This window comes from Rattus norvegicus, chromosome 5 (assembly GCF_021556685.1).
Source record: "Rattus norvegicus strain SHRSP/BbbUtx chromosome 5, alternate assembly SHRSP_T2T, whole genome shotgun sequence".
Taxonomy (NCBI): Eukaryota; Metazoa; Chordata; class Mammalia; order Rodentia; family Muridae; genus Rattus; species Rattus norvegicus.
The window spans coordinates 137,725,079-137,747,739 of NC_141538.1; the positions used below are offsets into that span (position 1 = coordinate 137,725,079).

The window sequence follows — 22,661 nt, forward strand, 5'->3', positions numbered from 1 at the left end:
GCACTCCATAAAGGCAGCTGTTGCTAACAGTGGCCTGAAACTCCCGCACTCTCCGCCCCCGCGGCCACCCCCGCGGCATCCCTCCAAAGGCAGCCCGGTTCCCAGTGTCCCCGCACCACACCACTTACAGACACTGCCCCTCCCGGCCCCACCGCCTAGACGAGGGAGGCCCGGCCGCAGGAAGAAGAAAATAAGGCCCAGTGGGCCCGCCCCCCTCTCCCGACGTCCATTGGCCACTGGAGATTGGAAAGAACCAATCGCAAAACTCATTTTAGAAGCTCCTTTTTCTATTGCTCAAACCACATATCGATCACGGAGCACAGAAAGACCCACCTCACCACCCTCCCCCACCGGAGCTCACGGCCAGGGTTTTGGCAGCATCAAACCCTCAGGGATCCAAAGCCCGATGGCTCTCACCTGGAGCCTAAAGCCCTAGCAGGGCTCAGGCTCGATTCCTGCTGTCGCCACTCGCCGATCCCACTGTCTTTCTTGAGGGCGAAAGACAAAGCTCCGCCTCCTTTAAAGTCGGACTCTGCGCAGCCTCACAGAGCCCATAGTCAACCAACCCAAGGGTGGCTTTAAATCCTCAGCTAACCAATGAGCGCTCACAACAGCTGCTCGGCGTCTGGGACTACGAGTCCGTTTAGCCTATGAACGTCGTTCTCGGGCTGTTGCCAGGAGAAAACGCTGAACCTCTCGGGACTGGGGCCACTGAGCATCAGGGCTGGATCCAGAGTTAGCCTATCAGAAGCTGACTCAGATCTCCATAGCTAAGCTGGTTAGTAGAAAGAAGCGAGTACCCTGAAATGGGCTGGCCGGTTGTGGGGAAGGGCGAGCAGGTGGGTATAGGATGTTTCTAGCGAAAGGATAAGCCTAAGTTTTCTTGGAGTAATTCGTTTGCCTAAGATATAAAGGCGATGGAAGACCTCGGGAAAGTTTCAAAAGTCAAGGAGTTCAGAGAACGTGACCAGCATGTCCGGGTTTGTCCAGGACTCTCAGTTCTCAAAGTCTTACGTTCTAAGAAGCCCCTCGCCTGCTGGCAAGGCGGGGTAGGTAGGGATCTGTTCCAGGAGAAGGAGCCCTGGGGGGATCATTAGGACAGATCCTAAAGGAAGATATCCCTGGGGTTTTTAAAAAGCGGCTCCCCTTGAGCGAAAATTTTGGGTCATTAGCAACTCTTGGAGGGAAGAGGGTGATTCTAAGAATCATTAAAGGCACTTCAGGGGGCCCGAAAGGGATCCCTCGAAGTCATTAGGAGCAGTTCCTGAGAGGCTGTGAGTGAGCAGCCTTAAGGAGTTCCCAGATTGTCAAGGACGATGAGGAAGGAGATGGTAACAGACCTATAACACCCTTACAGGTCAAATAAGGAAGAGAACTCACCCAGACTTAAAACATGAGCAAAATTCCCGATAGTACCAGAAGGAATTGTATTGTGTCTGAACTGCTTTCAAAACTAACCCCTGGGTACAGAGAGATGACAGAGAGGAAAGGCAGAAGCCTTATGATCTGAGATAAGCCGTTGAGGAGAGAATCAATACAAGTTCACAAGATGTCCTCCGACTTTTGTGGGATGCAGTGCCAGCGCTGCCACCCCAAACACACTAAATAAATAGATAATTTTTTTTAAAAAAACGTGTTTTTATTCTTTTTTTTTTTTTTCGGAGCTGGGGACCGAACCCAGGGCCTTGCGCTTCCTAGGCAAGCGCTCTACCACTGAGCTAAATCCCCAACCAAAAAAACGTGTTTTTAAACAACTTCTCATGCATGCCTAGATTTTTTCAAGGGGAAGAAATTCAGGGGAGTTGAGATGGATGGCAAGAGTTTACCGAAACTAAAGGAGATACTTCATAGAATGTTATGGGTTAACTATCTGAGCTCATATCTGATGAAAATGTTGCTTCAAAAAAAAACGGGATGCCAGCCTGGAATAGGGAGTTCTAGGACAGCCATGGGTACATTTTAGACCTTGTCTCAAAACAAAACAAAAAACTTGTTCCCTAGTTCTTAAAATTACATCTATTTAGGCTGTGCACAACGGCACAATCTCAGCACTCAGGAGGCAGAGGCGGGTGAAATTCCTGCACTCTCCGACCCCCTTGGCCCACCCCCACCCCTTGCCCCACACCCACACCCACTCACCCCTACCCCCACCCCCACCCACCCCGCACCTACCCCCCACCTACCCTCCCAACACCACACCCACCGACACACACACCCTCCCCCACCCACCCCACCACCCCACCACGAACCACTCCCGAGGACACCTCTGCCGCATCCCTCCAAAGGCAGCCCGGTTCCCAGTGTCCCGGCACCACACCACTTACAGACACCGCCCCTCCCTGCCCCACTGCTTAGACGAGGGAGGAAGAAGAAAATAAGGCCCAGTGGGCCCGCCCCCTCCCGATGCCGGTTGGCCACTAGAGACTGGAAAGAACCTGCCTGGTCTACGGTGGTCCACGGGTAAGTTCCAGGCCAGGCAGGGATAATGGTGAGACTCTCTCTCCAAAATAGTAATGTGTCCATTTATTTGTTGGAGGGAAGTGCATATTCATATGAAGACAAGAACAACTTTCGAGATTCAATCCTTCTACCCAGTGAGTCCCAGGGATTCAACCTGGATTGTCTGTCTTGGTAGCAAACACCTTTACCAGTGAAGTCATCTTGATGACTCTGTTGTTGTTGTTGTTGTTGTTGTTGTTGTTGCTGCTGCTGCTGCTGCTGCTGTTTTAAGATCATCTTGAATTTCTTTTTTTTTAAGATTTATTTATTTTATTTTATTTATATGAGCACACTGTAGCTGTCTTCAGACACACCAGAAGAGGCATCAGATCTCATTACAGATGGTTGTGAGCCACCATGTGGTTGCTGGGATTTGAACTCAGGACCTCTGGAAGAGCTGAGCCTCTCTCCAGCCTAGTCTTGAATTCTTGACTTTAAGATTCTCCTGTTCCTCCTGCTTGGAGCTGGAGAGATTGTTCAGTGGTTAAAAGCACGTGTGGCTCTGGCAGATGGGCCCGAGACTTCAGTTCCCAGCATCCCAGTCTGGTGGCTCACAGCTGACTACACCCCTGCTTCAGGGGACTATGCACCTCTGACTTCCACCAGCAACAGCACTCGTGTTCCCTCCACACACAACACAGTCCATGCATACACACGCATACATGGACATAGTTTTAAATGATAAATCTTTAAAAAAAAATCACCGAAATACCTTGTCTAATTTTGGACTGCTTTTTATCCACTCAGTAAGAGTCCCCATCTCACTTCTAGAGCCTGTTTACAGGTTATCTGGGCTCCCACCCCAGCGGAGGGAACCAATCCCTGTGTAGGTTTGCCTCTTCTGGTTGTTTCCTGTAAATAAAGCCGTGCTGCGTGCGGCTGGCCCTTTGTGTCTGGCTTCTTTCACTGAGCATAATGTCTTTTGGAGAGAAACCCATGTTGCACTTGCATCCGTGTTCCCTTCCTTTCTGCTGTTGAACAGCGTCCCATTGTGGTTTTGATTGACAACTGGATTGTTTCCACTTTGGGGCTGTTATGAATAGGACTGCTATGAACATTTATGCACAAGTCTTTGTGTGGATGTCTGTTTGCATTTCTCTTGGGTAGATAACTAGGGTGGAATAATTGCTGGGTTGTATAGGAAATTTGTGTTTATCTTTTTAAGAAACTGCAAAAACTGTTTTCAAAAATGTTCCTTCCCATTACCAGGATGTGAGGATCCCCGTTTCCACTCACCCTTGCCAACATTTGGTATTGTCTGTCTTTCTGATTACAGCCATTCTGATGGGCATGAAGTAGTATCATGTTGTGGTCCTAATTTGCATTTTCCTGATGACTAATGAAGTCGACCATCTTTTTATGTGCTTATTAGCCGTGCTAATATATACATAGGGGCGCCATCCAAATCTTTTGTCTGATTTTGAATTGGATAGTTTGAATTGTTATTATTGACTTGCCAGAGTTCTTTGTATATTCTAGATCCAAATCCTCTGCCAGACATAGACTTTATAAATATTGCCTCTGATTCTGTGGCTTGTCATTTTCGTTTCCCTTCTGGTATCTCCTGAACCATGGGAGCTTTCCCTATTGATGCTGTCGCACTTTATCAACTTTAGCAATTGTGCTTTGGTATTAACATGGCCTTGGTTCTGATTTGCATCTAAAATACATCTAAGAAGGGACCATTGAGGGGTTGGGGATTTAGCTCAGTGGTAGAGCGCTTGCCTAGCAAGCGCAAGGCCCTGGGTTCAGTCCCCAGTTCCGGAAAAAAAGAAAAAAGAAAAAGAAAAAAAAAAGGAAGAAGGGACCATTGCCTTTGACCTTCACTGCACCCAGGTCCTCAGCCATCCATAGTTTGAATAGGGTAACTGCCTTAGGCTCCAAACTGTCTGCTTCTGCCCTGCTCCTTGCAGTCTCCCCCACAGAACAGGAATTCTTTCCTAGAAACTAGATCGTGTCTCTCCTCTCCAAACTGTCAAAAGACATCCCAGCTCATTTTGGAGAAAAGCCAAGACCCTTCAGACATTAGGTCAACTCCCATCCCCATATCTCCACACCCACCCCTATCTTCTCCTCTAGTTCCTTACTCCCTGAGGTGTATGGCTTGTTTGTTCCCTCAGCGCCTCGATGAAATGTGGCTTCTTCTGCGAAATCCTCCGGAACCATCATTGTATGCTTGTCCTGGTCTATGCTTTAGTCCTGACCTATGCTGAGGCAGGAGGATCACAAATTCAAGATCACTGTCTACAGTAATTTTAAGGTCAACCTGAGTGACTTAGTGACTTAATGAGACCCTATGGCAAAATTAAAAAGTGTTGGGGTAGGGCACTTAGCTAGTAAGAGCACACACACACACACACACACACACACACACACACACCTGGAAGGGACACTCATAACCACAAATAGAATATTTTTTAAAGTGAATTGGTGGCAAGATGGGCCAGCAGGTGACAGTGTTTGTTGCCAGCCTGAAAACCTGAGTCCAACCTCTGGGACGGAGATGATAGAGGGCGAGAACCAACTCCAGCTAGCTAGAGTCTGACTTTCACACCCACAGTGACATGCGTGTGCTTACGTATACACCATACCATAAAGAAACAAAAATAGTTCTACTGCGCCTTTAATTCCTGCCCATAGGACACTTAGGAGGCAGAGGCAAGCTGAGCTCTGTGAGTTCCAAGCCAGCCAGAGCAGCATAATGAGATCTTGTCAAAAAAGGGGGGTGGAGATGCATGGTCATGCATGGCTTTATTATTATTTTTTTAATTCTTTTTTTTTTTCAGAGCTGGGGGCCAAACCCAGGGCCTTGCGCTTGCTAGGCAAGCGCTCTACCACTGAGCTAAATCCCCAACCCCCATGCATGGCTTTAATCCCAGCACTTGGGAGGTAAAAGCAGATAGAGCCCAACCTGAGACACTGTCTCAAGTAGTTACTCGATAAATGTAAAGGTTAAGAAGTGACTCCTAGGGGCTGCGGATTTAGCTCAGTGGTAGAGCGCTTACCTAGGAAGCGCAAGGCCCTGGGTTCGGTCCCCAGCTCCGAAAAAAAAAAAAAAAAAAAAAAAAAAAAATCCGTTTAAAAAAAAAAAAAAAGAAGTGACTCCTAGGTGGAGCACATACCTTTTTTTTTCTTTTTTCTGTTTTTCGGAGCTGGGGACCGAACCCAGGGCCTTGTGCTCGCTAGGCAAGCCCTCTACCGCTGAGCTAAATCCCCAACCTGAGCACATACCTTTAACCCTAGTACTCAGGAGGCAGAGCTTGGTGGATCTCTTGAGTTCAAGATTAGCCTGGCCATAGAGGTCCAAGACAAGCAGGACTACACGGAGAAACCCTGTCTCAAAAGCTCAAAACAGGGCTGGGGATTTAGCTCAGTGGTAGAGCGCTTACCTAGGAAGCGCAAGGCCCTGGGTTCGGTCCCCAGCTCCGAAAAAAAGAACAAAAAAAAAAAGAGCACTGACTGTTCTTCCAGAGGTCCTGAGTTCAAATCCCAGCAAGCACATGGTGGCTCACAACCATCTGTAACAGGATCTGATGCCCTGTTCTGACAGCTACAGTGTACTTACATATAATAAGTAAATCTTTACAAAACAAAACAACAAAAAGAAAATTTAAAGTGCCTAAAAAGCTGTGGCTGTTGCAGAACAATAGAGGTTTTGCCTAGCATTTGAGGCCCTGAGTCGAGCACTGCCAGGTAAATTAAATAAATACCTATTGAGTGGTATTCTTTCTTTTTGCCCACATAATGAATTTCCAATTTGGAAGTCAGCAATATTACCCATGGTGCATAGTTGAGAGATTGTGGATATACTAATGACTTTGACCTTCACCTCTGGTTCAGTCACACCTAACCCATGCCTCTGGCACTAGCCACTGAAAGTAAACACTCCCCCCTCCCCCCCCACACTCTTGGAGGCTTTGGGCACAGGGATAATAAGCAGCAGGAACTCTCCTATTCAGTCCCACCAGGTGAGCCAGTTCACTGTGTCGGGACTTCGAAACCACCCCAGTCATGTAAATGAGGAGAGAACCTGCAGACAAAGGGCAGTTGAAAAGATTAGGCATCCTGGACAATGAAAAACACGTACACACTTGCATAATTAGACTGGCAAGATGGTTCAACCAGTAAAGGCACCTGCAACCCAAGCTTCATGCCTGAGTTTGATCTCTGGGACCCATGTGGTGGAAAGGAAAGAACTGATCCCCAAATTTTGTCCTCTGACTGGCCCATGTGTACTGTGGCACGTACACATAGAGTAAGTGCATTTAATTGAAAAAAAAACTAATCCAGTTACATCACTGAAACCTCTTTAAAAGCTCTCCTAGCTGAGAGTCGAAATGTATATCTATAACCCCATCCTTTGGAAAGCAAGAATGAAGAAAGCTCCAAGTTCTCTCGGTTACAGAGTTCCAGGCCAGCCTGTCTCTAAGCAACAATAAATTAGCTGGATGTGGAAGTTCAAGCCTGCGCTCTCACATGTGGAAAGTAGAGAGAGACACGAAATAGCCGCAAATTTGAGAGCAGCCTGGTCTTACCAGACCCAACTAAGTCTATAAAGTGAAACCCTGTCGGGAGGAGGAAGAGAAAAAGGAAGGAAGCAAGGAAAGAAAAGAAGAAAGGGAGGGGTTGGGGATTTAGCTCAGTGGTAGAGCGCTTGCCTAGCAAGCCCAAGGCCCTGGGTTCGGTCCCCAGCTCCAAAAAAAAAAAAAAAAAAGAATAAAAAAATAAAAAAGAAAGGGGGGATAGGTATGGTGGCACATGTTTTTAATCCCAGTACTCAGGAGGCAGAAGCATGAGGATTTCTGTGAACTTGAGTCCAGCCTGTTTTAACTAAAAAGCATTTAGTGAATTTCAGGACACTCAGGGCTATACAGTGAGATCTTTCTCAGAGAACAAAGGAGGGAAAACAGTAAGAAACAAAAAAATAGGGGCTGGGATTTAGCTCAGTGGTAGAGCGCTTACCTAGGAAGCGCAAGGCCCTGGGTTCGGTCCCCAGCTCCGAAAAAAAGAACCAAAAAAAAAAAAAAAGTGATAAAATCTGGCTATGATGCATGCCTTTAAGCCCAGCACTTGAGAAGCAGAGGCAGGCAGGTCTCTGAGTTCGAAGCCAGCCTAGTCTACAGGGAAAGTTCCAGGTCAGCCAGGACTACAGAGAAAAATCCTGTCTCTGGTCAGAGGGGCAGGGATAATACAGGGGAAATGCTTCTCGTCTTTGGTACTCAGAAATGCTAGCAGATGTTAGTTTACTATGCTTAATAACACAGGAATATAGCATGGGATAATTAAGATCTTACAGGAGTTCACAAGTTGAGTGGAAACTGCACAGGAGGTTCTTGATACATACCAGGGAGAGCTGGAGAAGGCCAGATTTAGGACAAGGTAGGACACAAAAAATCTTTGGCATTCTCCACAGAACAGTCCAGGCCTGGGTGTCATTTACTTGAAATGTGATGCTGCCACCAGGTAAACCAGCCACCTCACCCCTGCCGTGGGAGCCATTGTTACCCAGTGGTGCTGGAGGCTGGCAGAGAAGAAGTTTGCCCTTGAGAAGAGGACTTGAACTATGGGGGCTGGACAATCACTCCCGGAGCTGATAAGGCGTGTGTTCACTGTGGGGGCGAGAGGAGAGACTCTGAGGAGGAGGCAGAGACTCCCAGCACTCCACCCTAGCTGCAATTCTTTCAACGCATTTCTCTCCTACCCGAAGGCCAGATAAGCATGCTTCCTTTATCCATTTAGCAAACATGGGTTGCTTTGAGTTAGGCTCTAAGCCAGGAGGTGAGCAATACTTGGTCCTGGCTCCACGTACACAACCTAGTACAGACAGAGAAGAAAAGCAACAGTCACCACGCCAGTTTGCATTTCATTCGTGCCCTGCAACCTGGATAGTTTCCTTGACATTTTCCTACCTGTTACTATTTGAACAGCCGAAGAAGCGAGATTTTTTTTTTTTTTTGAACAAGTGTTGGGCACTTTTTTTTTCTTTCCCTTTTCTTTTTTTCAGAGCTGGGGATCGAACCCAGGGCCTTGCGCTTGCTAGGCAAGCACTCTACCACTGAGCTAAATCCCCAACCCCCGGGCACTTTTATTATATGTATTTTATTTTATGTATGTGAGTACACTGTTGCTTTCTTCAGACACACCAGAAGAGGGCATCAGATCCCATTACAGATGGTTGTGAGCCACCATGTGGTTGCTGGGATTTGAACTCAGGACCTCTGGAAGAGCAGTCAGTGCTCTTAACCACTGAGCCATCTCTCCAGCAACAACCCTCCCCTCCCCCTTTTTTGAGACAGGGTTTTTCTGGCTGTCCTGGACTCACTCTGTAGACCCTGCTGGCCTTGAACTCACTAGAGATCCACCTGTCTCTGCCTCCCCAGTGCTGGGATTAAAGGTGTGTGCCACAGTGAGAGGAGTCTGGTGAGGATGGGGAAGGAAAGGGTTTCTGGGAGACTCCCAAAAGGACTTGTGTAAGGCGTGCCAGGAAAGGCAGCTAGGAAGTCTGCAAGTACAGCATGGCGCTTCTCTACCACTGACACTTAACAAAAGAAGCTCGTGTCAAAGGTGGAAAAACTAAAAACCGCACTGAGATACACAGGGAGCACTGTCCCTGGATCATTGCTAATGTTTCTGGCACACGACTTTGCCAGCCGGCCTCTAATTTTAACGCTCGTACAAGTGCCATAAGGAACTGTCAGAGTGCAGGTTCTGAGTCAGCAGGTCTGTGGCAGGCTCGAAGAGTCTGCATTTTAAGAGTACCCAGGAGACAGCGATCCCACATACGTGTCTCTGTATCTCTAATTTGGGTCGCTTCTGAAGTTCCGGCATTACGAATGTTGCTGCAGTGTCTAAATTATTTGTGTGTTTCCCTTATATAAGTTCCTAAGTATGTATAGCTGTGTAAATGATGGAGCATATTTAAATTTTCTATCTATCTATCTATCTATCTATCTATCCATCCGTCTGTCTGCCTATCCATCTGTCTGCCTACCTGTGTCTATCAATCTGTCTGTCTACCCATCCATCATCCATCTATCTATCTATCTATCTATCTATCTATCTATCTATCTATCTATCTATCTATCTATCTATCTTCCCATCCATCCATCCATCTATCTATCTATCTATCTATCTATCTATCTATCTATCTATCTATCTATCTATCTATCTATCTATCTATCTATCTTCCTATCCATCCATCCATCCATCCATCCTTTTATCCATTTATCTATCTTTCTTTCTATCTGCTGACTTTTTGAGACAGAGCTTCTCTGTGCAGTCCTGCTAGTCCTGGAACTCACTCTGTAGACCAGGCTGGACTCAAACTTAGAGATCCTCCTTCCTCTACCTGAATGCTGGGATTACAGACATGCACCACCACCACGGGGTTTATTTGTATGGGCATTTTTGTCTGAATACATGCCTGTTGCCTTCAGGGCCAGAAGCGGGCTCTGGATCTCTTGAAACTGGAGTAACAGGTGATTGTGAGCTGCCAGGTGCTAGAAACAGGACGGGAGCCTTCTAGAAGAGCAGTCAGTGCTCTTAACTACTGAGCCATCTCGATAGCCTTATCTTTTGTACAGTTGGTTGTTTTTTGCTTTTTGTTTTTTTTCTTTTTTTCGGAGCTGGGGACCGAACCCAGGGCCTTGCACTTGCTAGGCAAGCGCTCTACCACTGAGCTAAATCCCCAACCCTGGTTGTTTTTTTAAAAATATTTATTTATTCTTTGAAAAATCCATCCATCCATATACAATATATTTTGATCAAATTCGACCCCAACTCTACTCCGGTGTTTGGTTTGGAGGGTGTTTGCTTGTTTCTTTGTTTTTTAATAAGGTTTCGGGCTGGAGAGATGGCTCAGTGGTTAAGAGCGCCCGACTGCTCTTCCAGAGGTCATGAGTTCAATTCCCAGCAACCACATGGTGGCTCACAACCATCTGTAATGAGATCTGATGCCCTCTTCTGGTGTGTCTGAAGACAGCTACAGTGTACTTATATATAATAAATAAATAAATCTTAAAAAAAAAAATAAGGTTTCATGTAGCCCAGGCTGGACTTAAACTTACTATCTGTAGCTTGGACTGGCCTTGAACCCCTGATCTTCTTACCTCCATATCCCAAGTACTAGGATGGCAGACAAGTGTTGTGTGACACTCTTCCTGGGGCAACACGAACAAATGTCTACTTACCCTAGGTAGGGCACCAACAACAGACCACCAAAGTATAATTTAGTGAACCAATGAGTTTTATTGGTGTTACTTCTAGGAACATGGGTGAAGGGTTACTACAGAACACAAATGACTCAAATACAGCTGCATCACTAAAACCCCCTTTTGAGTGACAGCTCACAGAAGCTGGAACCTGGGGTACAATGCATGACCTGCAGGCAGCTCGGTGGCCTGGAGAGTATCTTTTCAAGGCAGCTGAACATGTAAGACTAATCCAGTGCTATGGACACTGGACCAATGATGTAGAGTCCCTCAGCAGTCCTTACTGTTTATATATACTGGGGGATGGAGAGGACTATTGTTTCTGATCAGTTTCAGGGACTTCCTGAAGTGCAGAGAGGTTCCCAGAAGGATGGATTGTCTCACTTCCCTTTAAAGGATCCTTAGTCTTTTTTTTCCTTTTTGATATTTATTTTTTTTAAAGATTTATAAGTACACTGTAGCTGTCTTCAGATACACCAGAAGAGGGCATCGGATCTCTTTACAGATGGTTGTGAGCCACCATGTGGTTGCTGGGAATTGAACTCAGGACCTCTGGAAGAGCAGTCAGTGCTCTTAACCGCTAAGCCATCTCTCCAACCCTGTTTTTTTTGTTATTTATTTATTTATTTATTTATTTATTTATTTATATGAATACACTGTAGCTGTCCTCAGACACATCAGAGGAGGGCATCAGATCCCATTACAAATGGTTGTAAACCACCATGTGGTTGCTGGGAATTGAACTCAGGACCTCTGGAAGAGCAGTCAATGTTTTTAACCACTGAGCCATCTCTCCAGCCCCAGAAGGTTTTATCTGAGAGGAAATTGCTATAAAATAGCATGTGTACCACTACACCTGGCCAAAAATGTTCTGTAGTTTTTTTCCAAAAGGATTTATTTATTTATTCTATATAAATACACTGTAACTGTCTTCAGACACACCAGAAGAGGGCATCAGATCTCATTACAGATGGCTGTGAGCCACCATGTGGTGGCTGGCATTTGAGCTCAGGACTTCTGGAAGAGCAGTCAGTGCTCTTAACGGCTGAGCCATCTCTCCAGCCCTGCTCCCTGCTCTGTAGTTTTAACTAAAACTTCCTCCCTTCTAAATACTGAGCATAGGATGGCATTAAGGGCCCCACACATGCTAAGGCAGTGTCCTACCACTGAAATACAACTCTCTCCAGTATGCCTTTTTTTCCCCTAGAGTCTCACGTTTCCCACACTGGCTTGGAAGTTACTATGTAGCTGACAACTAGCTTGAATTGCTGATAGTCCTGTCTCCACCCCAGGAGTACTCGGAGTTGTGAGATTACACTCCGCCCAGTTTCCATGGCATCCAGGATTGAACTCAGAGCCTTGTACATGCTGGGTAAGCACTCACTCACTGAGCTACATCCTGGGCATCCAATACCTTTGATAAATATTGCAAAATTTTCTCTAAAACGGTAGAATTGGTCTATATTCCCACTGGCAACATGTATCCAGTTCCCTAGGTCAATATTGATGTATAACTTTTGCTAATTTATTTTTTTTGCCTATTTGACAGTCAAACATGGGTACCTCATTCTTGTTTCAATTTGCATTCCTTTGACTACTTCGTGGGGCAGACGACCTTTATTGTTATCATGAGATTTTGTAATTTTCTTTTGAATTTGCCTATTTGTCTCCATACCCATTTTTCTAGCCAGGACATTTATTTTTGATCCTACTAATTTGAAAGAATCTTTAACTAGTAGGTCAAGGTTTAAACACCCCACACACACACATACACACACACACTTTTTTTTTTCCCAGACTGATCTCACTATGCATCCCCAGCTGGCTAGGAACTAGCTATGTAACCAAGAATGGCCTTGAACTCAAAGGTCCATCGGCCTCTGCCTCCAGAGTTCTGAGATTAAAGGTATGTGCCATCAACAAACTCCTTTTTCTATTCTTTCTTAAAAGAAATTGAAAGCTCAGTATATAAAGAAGTTTTTGCTTTTTTTTTTCAAGACAGCTTCTGCCTGCCTGGAACTCTGTAGATCAGGCTGGCCTCAAACTCACAGAGATCCACCTACCTCTGCCTCTGAGTGCTGGAATTAAAGTTGTGTGCACAAACACCAGGCCTCGAACTAAAATTTTAAGATTTTTAAAATTTAATTTGTATTTGCATGTGTGTTTGTGTGTGTGTGTGTGTGTGTGTGTGTGTGAATGTATGCACACACATGAGTCTGGGTGCTTCTAGAGGCCAGAAAACAATGCCAGATCATCTGGAGCTGTAGTTACAGGACATTTCGAGCTTCAGGAGTTGAGTGCTGAGAACTGACATCTGGCCCTCTGGAAGAGTGGCAAGCACTGACTGAGACATCTCTCCAGTTCCATACCCCTCCCTTTTTTTTAAAGATTTATTTATTTATTTATTTATTTATTTATTTTATTTATTTATTTATTTTTATTTAGTATGTCAAACACACCAGAAGAGGGCATCAGATCCCATTACAGATGGTTGTGAGCCACCATGTGGTTGCTGGGAATTGAACTCAGGACTTCTGGAAGAGCAGTCATTGTTCTTAACCGCTGAGCCATCTCTCCAGCCCTCTTCCTTCCTTCCTTTCTTTCTTTTTTCTTTCTTCCTTTCTTTCTTTCTTCCTCTCTTTCCTTCTTTCTTTCTTTCTCTCTTTCTTTCTTCCTTTCTTTCTTTAAGCCAAATCTCACTTGTAGCACATCCTCTTGCTTCAATCTCAGTGCTGGGATTCCAGACATGTGCCATCACGCCTGGCTCAAGACAACTTATTCCTGTGTTGTATGTGCCCCTGTGTATGTCTGTGTATATGTATGATGTCTGTGAGGGTGTGTGTGTGTGTGTGTGTGTGTGTGTCTGTGAGTGTGTGCCTGTGGAGGTCAGCAGTGTGTGTGTGTGTGTGTGTATGTATGTGTGTGATGTCTGTGTGTGTGTGTGTGATGTCTGTGAGTGTGTGTGTGTGTGTGATGTCTGTGTGTGTGTGATGTCTGTGAGTGTGTGTGTATGTATGTGTATGTGATGTCTGTGAGTGCGTGTGCCTGTGGAGGTCAGCAGTGTGTGTGTGTGTGTATGATGTGTGTGTGTGTGTGTGTGTGTGTGTGTGTGTGTGTGTGTGTGTGTGTGTATGATGTCTGTGAGTGCATGTGCCTGTGGAGACTAGCAGTTGACTTCATGGAGGCCAGAGGTTAATGTCACGTGTCTTCCTCTATCAGTTTCTGCTTTACTTCTGAGGTGGTTTCTTATTCAACCTGGAGCTCACCATTCCAGTTAGGATAATTAATGGGCAAGTTCCAGGATCTCCCCTAGTCTACCAACACCAGCCTTGACCCCAACACCTGAGTTACAGGCACTGGTCAGCACATCACACTTTTAATCTCGGTGCTTGGGATTCAAATTCATATTGTGTGGAGAGCCCTTTACCCACTGAGCTGCTCTCTGGCCCCAATGGCTTACTTCTAACTGTAAACATTAAGACTTTAGGATTCATTCCATCATTTCATTTCATTTTATACCTTTTAGTTCATCAGCCAGACAAGTGAGGGCAGGTGCTCAAGGCAGGAATCTGGTGGCAGGAATCGAAGCAGAGACCATGGGGAAACACTGCTTATTGGTTTGCTCCCTATGGTTCTCTCAGCCTGCTTTCTTTTTTTTTTTTTTTTTTTTTTTTTTGGTTCTTCTTTTTGGAGCTGGGGACCGAACCCAGGGCCTTGCGCTTCCTAGGCAAGCGCTCTACCACTGAGCTAAATCCCCAACCCCTCTCAGCCTGCTTTCTTAAACACCCTGGGTCCTCTTGCTCAGGGTGGCACTGCCCACGAGCTAGGTTTTCCCACCTACTAAGGAAATACCCCACAGGCTTGCCCACAGGTCAATCTAACGGAAACATCTTCTCAGTTGTGGTTCCTGTTCTCAGATATGTCTAGGTTTGTGTCAAGTTGACAAAAACCAACCAGGACACATGTCTCTTTTTCAGACGTATTCCCATTGACTTTTAAAAGATACAATAAAAATCCATTAGGAAAACTGAGGAAGGGAGGGAGAGACAGAGGGAGGGAGGGAGAGACAGAGTGAGGGAGGGAGTGAGGGAGGGAGGGAGGGAAGGAGGGAGGAACAGAGGGCCTGGAGATTTGACTCAGTTGACAGAGTGCTTGCCCAGCCTGAGGGATGCCCTGGGTTTGATTCTCGGTACCTCACAAGCTCTATAAACCGGACTTGACAGTGCAGTCCTGGAACCTCAGAACTCTTTGGAGGCAGGAAGATGCAAAAGTTCTGGTTGTCTTCAGCTACAAAGGGAGTTTGAGGTGAGTCTGGGCTACATAAGAGAGACCCTGCCTCAAAAAAGAAATAAAGGGGGATGGTAATGCTGGAGAGCTGGGTCACTGGTTAAGAGCACTTGTTCCTGCAGACAGCCCATGTTCGATTCCCAGGACTTACACAGTGGCTCATTAACTGTCTGTAACTCCATTTCTAGGGGGTCCAGCTCTGTCTTCTGACCTACCCAGGCACTAGACATGCATGGAGTGTATAAACATACATGCAAGCAAAATATTCATACACGCAAATAAGCAAGGCTGTGGTAGCAAAGGCCTTTAATCCCAGCACTCAGGAGGCAGAGGCAGAGGCAGAGGCAGAGGCAGAGGCAGAGGCAGAGGCAGAGGCAGAGGCAGAGGCAGAGGCAGAGGCAGAGGCAGAGAGGCAGAGGCAGAGGCAGAGAGGCAGAGAGGCAGAGAGGCAGAGAGGCAGAGAGGCAGAGAGGCAGAGGCAGAGGCAGAGGCAGAGGCAGAGGCGGCAGAGGCAGAGGCAGGAGTTTAGTTCGAGGCCAGCCTGGTCTACAGAGTGAGTTCCAGGCCAGCCAGGGCTACACAGAGAAACCCTGTCTCAAAAATCAAAACAACAACAACAAAACTCATACACATAAAATAAAAAAATATAGAAAAAGAAAAAAGAACCCCCCCCCAGTAATACCCTACCTTAAAAGAAAAAGAAAGAAAGAGAATAGATTAAAAATTGAGAATTTTGGGCTGGTGAGATGGCTCAGCAGTTAAGAGCACTGACTGTTCTTCCAGAGGTCCTGAGTTCAATTCCCAGCAACCACATGGTGGCTCACAACCATCTGTAATGGGATCTGACGCCCTCTTTTGGTGTGTCTGAAGACAGCTACAGTATACTCAGATAAATAAATAAATCTTTTTTAAAAAATTGAGAATGTCCCCAAAATAATTCAATGTTCATTTGGAAGAAAAACAGGGACTAGTCAAAAATAATTTGAAAAACATAAAAAGATGACTGTAGTGGGCTAGCTGTGTAATAAAGCAAGCCAGTGAAGTTAGATGCCTAGTTCTGGCTAGACTTGATGCCCCAACAGTTTATATGCATTGGTGTTTTGCAGCATGTATGTCTGTAGGAGGCTGTTGGACCCTCTAGAACTGGAGTTATAAACAATCGTGAGCTGTCATGTGGGTCCTGGGAATTGAACCTTGGCCTTCTGGAAGAGCAGCCAATCTTCTTAACCACGAGCCATTCTCCAGCCCCACTTCAAAATACTTTTAGAAAACAAGGATCTGAGATAGTGAAATGGGTCAGTGGGTAAAGTATTTGCCATTTACACCTGATAACCTGAGTTTGATCCCTGGAACCAAAGTAAAGGTGAGTAAACCAGCCCCATAAAGTTATTCTCTGACATTTGTGTGTCTGCTGTGGCTCATATCCCCCCTACCAAATCATCATCATCATCATCGCCATCATCATCATCACCATCACCATCATCACCATTATCATTATCAGCAGCAGCAAAAATTTAAGGCCACATGTGACTTTAATCTCAGCTCTCAGAAGGTATCAGCAGGCAGATCTGTGAGTTGAAGGCCAACCTGGTCTACATATTGAATTTCAGGCCAGCCAAGGCTACATAGTAAGACCATGACTGAGGATTAAAGAAAAAAAGTCGGGGTTGGGGATTTAGCTCAGCAGTAGAGCGCTCGCCTAGCGAGCGCAAGGCCCTGGGTTCGGTCCCCAGCTCCGAAAAAAAAGAAAAAAAGAAAAAAGTCTGCAGCAAGCTCTTTTTGTAAAGAACCTGGAGTAGGCAAATTCCAAACTGGATGTTGATAATCTCAGGTATGCAAGCTTCAGAAGGTTTATGGTCCTGTGTGGAAAGTCTGTGAGGAAGACTGCTGTACAGGGCTTAGTGCAAGAGTACACATGCCTGACCAACGGGGGTGGAGAAGTACAGTTCTGAAATGAAAGAGACAAGGGGAAAATCACCAGGAGACCTGCTTGAAGCCAGGCCATGGTGGGGCACACCTTTAACTCAAACACTCGGGAGACAGAGGCAGCTCACCTGAGTTAGAAGCCAGTCTGATTTACAGAGTGAGTTCCAGCACAGCCACGGCCAGAGAGACCATGTCTCAAAACAAAACAAAACAAAACAAAACAAAAAAACAAATAACAAAACAAAAAGGAAAGAAAAAAGAAAAGGGAATAAATGGATACTTGAAAGATCTTTTTCATAAACACAATTAAAACACTATCGGCTTTTAAGTTTTAGACTGAGAGGTAGTTGTATTGATGAAACAGAGTATTATAAACACCGACAACATGAGATCAGGAGAAAGGTAGTGTGAAAAGGCGGAGGGAAATAGGTACACTGACTTCCTCATTTTCCCTGAGGGTAATCAATAGGGACCGTCCACAGCTGATAAATCAGCAAACAGAGGCTTAAATATCAACGTTTAAAGCCACGCAGGGAGTGCTCAGACGAATTAAAAATAGCGATATATCTTACAGAATTAGGAGGTAGGAGAAAGGTAGAGGCAAGGGGTCAAGTAAATTTGCTAAACCTGTCACATTTACAGCCAAGGAGTCAACAGACATTAATCTGCTAAAGACACACGAAGCCTTCCATCAGAAGAGCTCGGTGCCAAGAGGAGGCTTACCTTTCAATTTAGACCTTTATAACTGAGCCAGTGCAGCAGCTTAGCCGGAGGACTATGGCCTAGCCCGTGCAAGGCCCCGGGGCAAATCCTCAGCAGACATCCAGACAAACGGACACACACAAGGATACACACTAAACTGTGAATAGTTTCTCTGGCTGGGTAGTTGGAGAAGACAAGAAAGAGAGCTTCAACATGTTATACCCCTGTACTATTATTCAGGCAAGCCTTTTTTTTTTTTTTTTTTTTTTTCTGGAGCTGAGGATGGAACCCAGGGCCTTGAGCTTGCTAGGCAAGCGCTCTACCACTGAGCTAAATCCCCAACCCCTCAGGCAAGCCTTTAATTCCCAATCCTCCTGCCTCAGCGTTCCAAGATGCTGAGATTACAGGTGTGCAGCAGCCAGCCTAGGAACCTTCTGGCTACTAATGACAACTGTATTTGTGCCTCTTTTCCATTTGACTTTATCTCCTGCTATTCTCTGGCCTTTGCTCCGAGTATTAAAGCCATCCTGGTGTCAAAGCACAGCACGCATCTCTGCCCCTCTACTCCGGTGACCCCCTCTGCCTGGACACCCACCCTTTTATATGTGCAGGGGTGCTTTGCCCATTTGCAAGTGTAACTGCACACCTGGCGTCTTTGAATGTCCAAAGAGGGCATCAGGCCTCCTGAGACTGAAGTTAGAGAAGGTTACAAACCACTGAGTGGGCATGGGAACTGAACCTGGGCCTGCTGGGAGGACAGCAAGTCCTCTCAATGGTTGAACCATTTCCACAGACCCTGGATACCCATCTTGAAGACGGTGCACAACACTGTGTTCCACAGTGTTCATGTTTCCTCCCCGGCAATTCCATCTCTGAGGAGTAATCTGCATGGTCCACTTGACTGGCTTGAGAGGCACATTTCTGGGTGCAATTATGAGTATATTTCCAGGCAAGATGAACTGAGAGGGAAGATGGCCTCTGAATGTGGAGGTCTGGGCAAAATTAAGGGTAGGAAGGAGAGACCTGGCAACACCCTGCTCCTCTGTGGCCTCCCATGACCAACTACGTTGCCCTAACATAACCAATGGGAGCCGTAAGGCAAGAAAAAAAGTTCCTCACTCATTCATTCTTTCTCTCCTTTTAAATTTTGTGTGTGGTGGGAATGTGTTGCGTTATATACATAGTGCAGGCATGTTGTATGTGCAGGCATGTTACTTGTTAGTGCTCACGTAGAAGTTATCAAACTCTGCCTTACTACTTTGTGGTAGGATCTCTCACTAAACTGAAAGTCATTTTGGCTAGGCAGGTTGTCCGGAGCCTGCCCTCCAGTGCTGGAGTGACAGAAACCCACTACCATCCCTGCTTTTTTTTTTAAACGGACGAAGGCTTATTTTATTTTAATGACAGATCCACCTGAGGCCACAGCCAGGCCACTATGTACAGACATGAGGATGGTTTCTTCCTCCTTGGACAGAGTCTGGATGATCTCTTCCTTCGTGGCCCGGAGGTGCACCTCCCAGTGCTTTTGTGCTTCCTTGGTCTTAGACCTGCGAGCCTCAGCCTGGTAAGCCAGTAGCTTCTGCGAGCCTTGTCTGCCTTCAGTTTGCGGATCTGCTCCATGAGAATCGCTTGTTTTTGAATACATTCCCTTCGACCTTCAGGTACAGGCTGAGATACATATGGCAGTCAATCTTAGATTCCCTTCTCATCCAGGTCACCCTCTCGGCATCCGAGCGTTGGCAGTCCCCTTCCTCTTCCCTGTGCCCATATGCCTGTCCTTCCTCTGTGCCGAGGTGTTTTTCTAGCAGCGAGCCTGGGTATGACCAGTCACAAGCTTCCGGATGATCAGGCCATCTTTGATCAGTTTCCTGATCTGCCATGGGAGTTGACATTGGCGATTTCATTGGTCTCCTTGGGGTCCAACCAGACCTTCTTTTTACCACAGCGGAGGACACTAGAGGCAAGTCTCTTCTGTAGCCCGAGCATACTCAATGACTGTGGACGCAGTAGAGAAAGGAAAGAGCGCCTGCCTTTTTTAAAAAGCGGATGCTGGGAATTTGAACCCAGATCCTCACGACTAGACACACTCTTACCCACTGAGCCCTCTCACCCGCCCTTGAGTTGTTTCTGCCAGGCATTTAGGGTACAGAATAGGCAAGTAGCTAATATGATGCCATTTTCCAACGAGGACTGCCTGATCCCTCCTACTGTAACACCAGGGTACCTACCGCCTTCTGACACATTACAAATACATTTATTCACTAATTTTCATACACATCCTCTGTCTCCTCAAGAACACATGCCTCTAGGCAGCCATCTGTGGGGTTCGCTGACATGTTTACTCTGAACTCTCGGATGGTGACTGCCACATGGCAGGCTCTCATGAGATACCAGAGAAGTGGATGAAACATAATATTCCGTGAGATAAAATAGGCATAATTGAAGCGGCCTCATGGCTTGTTGTGAGGATTACATGAAATAATAGACTTTGGGTACCTGGCATAGTGGGACCATTTTACCTCTTGCAGGATGGTTACCGCTGGCTTCTGAAGGAATTATTTTCAGTGGAGACCTAAGAAAATGAGGAGTGCATGGGTTTGGGTGGGCGGAGAGATGGAGAAGATCTGGGTGGGCGGAGTTGGGGAGAGGATCAGAATATACCGTGTGGAAAAAAATTTCTTTGCAATTAAAATAAAATGAAAAGAAAAAAGAGGAGTTATCCAGGTAGACGGGAAGAATGCTTGTAGAAAGACCTGGAGCTGCGTGTATGGGCAGGTCAAACATTCAGAGAACTGGTTTAGGGCTAGAATAGTTTGCCTAGTGCGTGCAAGAACCATCTGCAACACTGCACACACAAACAAAAAAGGGATTTATCTTTTGTCATGGTTAGGAAACAGGGTTAAGGGAGAAGGAAGATTAGGCCAAAGGCCAGATCCTCCAGGCCTGGAAAACGAGTTACAGCTGACCGTGAGGACTTGGTGGGCCTCTTCAGTCAGGTCTACCTGGTATGATCATTTTGGTTGCCATGTTGAGTGAGTTGGTTAGGACAGGCCTGGGAACAACATTAGCAGGCACGCCAAGTGGGGAGGAATGGTTCAGGGTTCGGCATGGTGGCTCATGCTTGTAACCCCAGAGTTCAGGAACAGTATACCATGAATGTGGAGCTAGCCTGAGCTACAGGGTGAGTGGGACTCTTGTCTCAAGTTGGAGGGCCTAGTATATGGCTTGGGTCAGGAGCAATGGGAACGTAGACACACAGACAGGAGAGGCCACATGGACAGGGTTGGTGGTGGGATGAGGGAGTACAGGAGAGATCTCGGATTAGCAAATGTGGTGCCTGGGGCGCTAGACTCTGTACTGGGAGACCCCAGAGGAGCAGGCCTGAGGGTATAAACTACACGGGCAGGAGAAGGGTGTGGCTTGCTTGGTAGAGTGCTTGCCTGGAAGCCAGGAAGCTAGAGATGGTAGTTACAGCCCTGTGATCTCTGCAATTTGGGAGGTGGAGGCAGGAGGATCAGAGGTTCATCTTAAATCTACATGAATTTGAAGTCTGAACTATGAGCCTCTACCTTTCAAAAAAATAAAAAAAAAATGGGCATAGCGGTGCGCACATCTTTAATCTCAGAACTCAGGAGGCAGAAGCAGGCAGATCTTGGAGTTTGGAGCCAGTCTGGTCTATACAGTGAGTTCCAGGCCTGGCCAGCCAAAGCGACAGTCTCAAAAGTAGAAACCAGCCAACGCGAAATACAGCGGAGACTTGATACTGTTGGGGATGGAGAAGATTCTGAAACACCAGTGGTGTGTGGGTCCTAACTCTGGTCCTAACCTGCCGCTTGGTCTCTTTCATGGGAGCCCTTGCTGGTGAAGGATTCCCTGATCTGCAGAGATCCCTGTGGTTCAGGTAGGCCTATAGAGCACAAGTGCTGAGCCTGTGTGTATGGTGGGGGCAGGTCTGCATGCTGGCATTTCTCAATTACTGGTGTCTACTCTTCCCTAGGCAATATCTCATGGTTTAATCTTTGATTTAGCAAGTAATTCTTCAAATGTCATCCCCTCAGAAACCGTGGGATGCTAGTTACCCTTCTCTGAATACAAAAGGGTTGGGTACTAAACTGTGGGTGGGATACTGAGGAGGGGCTGGTTCTGGGCCTTGGTCATTCAAATCCCCTGGGGTGATGGTGGTGGGACTGATAACCATGAGGTCCTCTACTCCTTTGAGCCAGGACAATACAAGTCTGCAGGCACACCACATTCTTTTCAAGTTCGTCTGGCCCCACCCATCCCCTTCTAGCCTAGGGTCTCACTGCACTTGGAACTTCCTACTTAAGGCCTGGGCTTCCAGTGCTTTGCACCTCCTACTAGGAACTCTCTTCCCCTCTTAGAGCTAACTTCTACTCACCCACTCAAAACACTGAACGCTGCAGTCGCCTCCTTTAGGTCTTCCCCAAGGCCACAGTGAATCCGTGAGGACTCTTGTTGCAGGTGACTTAGGTTCTCTTCCGGTTTGTCCAGGATGCTGAGGTCAGGCAGAGCCTTCTGACCACCAGGGTCAAGGCTGCAGAGTCAGTGAACCCTCCTTGCTGTGTCCCCGAGCAGAGGACCTCACTGCCTGTGTCTAACACCCACATGGCAAGAGTTACAAGATTTCTTTTTTTTTTTTCTTTTTTTTTGGGGGCTGGGGATTGAACCCAGGACCTTGCGCTTCCTAGGCAAGCGCTCTACCACTGAGCCAAATCCCCAACCCCACAAGATTTCTTACTAATCAACGCCCACATGGGCCTTTTCTAAGTCCACACACAGGGTTCTCCCATTCCTTAGGGAGACAATGAAGGAGATGAGGGTCTGAGAGCCCCTCCCAACAGCTGCAGGTGGTTCCATCATCCGTTCAGGTAGCCTCGGCGGGAACCGTCCTGTCCTAGGCACTCAGGTTGGGCCTCACTGCCCTGTTGGAATGGACTCCTCGGAACCCACCCTAAAGATGCAGACTTAAGATACCGACCACACCCTAGATACAGGAGCTGAGACAGAGGCCCGGTG

At 46.5% G+C, this 22,661-nt stretch overlaps 1 protein-coding gene across 3 annotated transcripts in view; it reads right to left on the reverse strand.

The window, feature by feature from the left end:
• Kdm4a (lysine demethylase 4A) overlaps positions 1-509 on the reverse strand; it is a 46,840-nt gene extending 46,331 nt beyond the window's left edge. For 2 of the 3 annotated variants that reach the window (NM_001107966.2, NM_001436808.1), the window contains 1 exon segment: positions 418-509. The gene's annotated coding sequence lies outside the window, so the exon portion shown is untranslated. 3 annotated transcript variants of the gene reach the window in all.
• Positions 510-22,661: the final 22,152 nt, after the last annotated feature.